The sequence below is a fragment of the Moschus berezovskii genome, chromosome Y (genome assembly GCF_049115385.1).
Source record: "Moschus berezovskii isolate FMDL1 chromosome Y, NW_MosBer_1.0, whole genome shotgun sequence".
Classification (NCBI taxonomy): Eukaryota; Metazoa; Chordata; class Mammalia; order Artiodactyla; family Moschidae; genus Moschus; species Moschus berezovskii.
Window position 1 is genome coordinate 28,490,674 of NC_142489.1, and position 2,532 is coordinate 28,493,205.

Sequence of the window (2,532 nt, forward strand, 5' to 3'; positions counted from 1 at the left end):
TTATTTGGAGGCTGATTACCTTAAAATATTGTAGTGTTTTAGCCATACATTGACATGAATCAACCATGGGTGTACATGTGTTCTCCATCCTGAATCCCGTCCAACTTCCCTCTCCATCCCATCCATCAGGGTCATTCCAGTACACCAGACCTGCGCACCCTTTCTCATGCATCAAACCTGGACTGGTGATCTATTTCATATATGGTACATACACATTTCAATGCTATTCTCTCAAATCATCCCACCCTCGCCTGCTCCCACCGAGCCCAAAAACCTGTCTTTTACATCTGTGTGATGCTAAAGCTGAAACTGAAATACTTTGGCCACCTCATGCGACAAGTTGACTCACTGGAAAAGACTCTGATGCTAGGAAAGGTTGGGGGCGTGAGGAGAAGGGGACGACAGAGAATGAGATGGCCGGATGGCATCACCGACTCTGTGACCATGAGTTTAAGTGAATTCCGGGAGTTGGTGATGGATAGGGAGGCCTGGCATGCTGTGATTCATGGGGTCGCGAAGAGTCGGACACGACTGAGCGACTGAACTGAACGGAACTAAACTGAATCTTGTGCAGTCTCAAATACAGGGCCATTGTTACCATTTTTCTAAATTCTTTATGTGTTATTATTCTGTATTGGTGTTTTTCTCTCTGACTTAGTTTACTCTATATAATAGGCTCCAGTTTCATCCACCTCATTAGAACTGATTCAAAGGCATTCTTTTTAATAGCTGAGTAATATTCCGTTGTGTATATGTACCAAAGCTTTCTTATCCATTCATCTACCAATGGCTATCTCGGTTGCTTCCAAGTCCTGGCGGTTGTAAGCAGTGCTGCAATGAACATTGGGGTACACACCTCTTTCTCAATTCTGGTTTTCTCAGTGTATCCCCAGCAATGGGATTGCTCTGTCGTATGGCAGCACTATTTTTCCAGTTTTTTAAGGATTCTCCACCCTGTTCTCCATAGTGACTGTACTAGTTTGCATTCCCACCAACAGTGTAAGAGGGCCCCCTTTTCTCTGCACCCTCTCTAAAGGATGTGACATCTTTTATTTGGATCATCCATACCTTATTCTTTCGGCACAATACTCCTTTTTCTGTTTCGGCAGGGTTATTCCCAAGTATTTTATTTTTCCTGTTACAATGATGAATCAGATTATTTCCTTAATTTTTTGTTTTTGGTTTTCTTTTGTAATTTATAGGAATGAAGGAGATTTCTTCCTGTTTATATTTTATCCAACAACTTCCCTAAAATCATTGTTATTAATTTTCTGTTGCCATCTTAGGATTCTCTGACACAATAACTAATGTCAAAAAAAAGTGACAGTTTTACCTCTTCTTTTTCAGTTTGCTGGTAATTTTCTTCTTCTTCTTCTTCACTGATTGCTGTAGCTAGGAGTCCCAAGATTATGTTGAATAGCAGTCGTGAGGGTGGCAAACTTTGTCTTTTTCATGACTTTAGGCAACATGCTTTCAGTTTTCACCTAGGAGAAGCATTTTAGTGTTGGGTTTATACATACATGGCCTTTATTAATTTGAAGATGATCATGTCTGTTCCCACGTCCTGTTCTGCCTTTTACATAAATAAGTGTTTAATTGTGTCAAAGTTGCTTTCTGCATCTATATTTTAGATGTCTTCAAGAGTTCTCTTTGGAAAGTTTTGTTATCTTTCAGTGTTCTTTTCTCCTCTGGCCACCTGATGCAAAGTGTTGTCTCATTAGAGAATGCTCTGATACTGGGAAAATTTGAAGTAAAAAGAGAAGTGGGTAGCAGATGGTGAGAGGGTTAGATAGCATTACCAACTCTGTGGACATGAGTCTGAACAAATTCTGGGAGAAGGGAATGTAAGACTGATGGGACACAGTCCATGGGGTGACAAAGGGATGGGCATGAATAACTGACTGAACAACAATAGCAAAACATTCTTTCCTGTTACTGACAGTAGTAGTTATTAGTGACTACTTCATTTTCTCTCCCACAATACCCTATCTATATATCAATTGCACTAATTTCACCACGTACCATGCAAAGATTCAGCCACATTTGCTGTCTTTATTGTACCACAAATGGTCCGAAACTTATGTGATTTCTCAACTACACATGATCCAGTGGTCTCCGAGCCATTCTCCAGTATCCATTTATGTTCCTTCCTATCTTGCTATAGCCAGAGAAAATTGTCACTCACTAGTGAAGCCATGCGCTAAATAACAAGTTCTTGAGAATAAATGCCCTTTCAGGATTCTGTATTCTAACTTTGTCACAGTCTTCACATTGTTGGTTTGTCCCATATCTTCAGTCACACTGAAGTTTCAGTCTGTGTTCTGTTTTTCTCAGTCTCAGTGTCTGTGCTAACACTGTTTTCTCTTTTCCTTGATTTTTCTTTTTAATTAATGTCTGTGAGATCTTATTTTAAATTCCTCAGGAAGTTCTTTTTCACTTTACAAAGCATTTTGTGATTTTAACTTTAGATTGACCTTTTCGATGAGCTTTAATAGACTGTCCTCTCCAAAAGGAATAAATTATGACAACCCG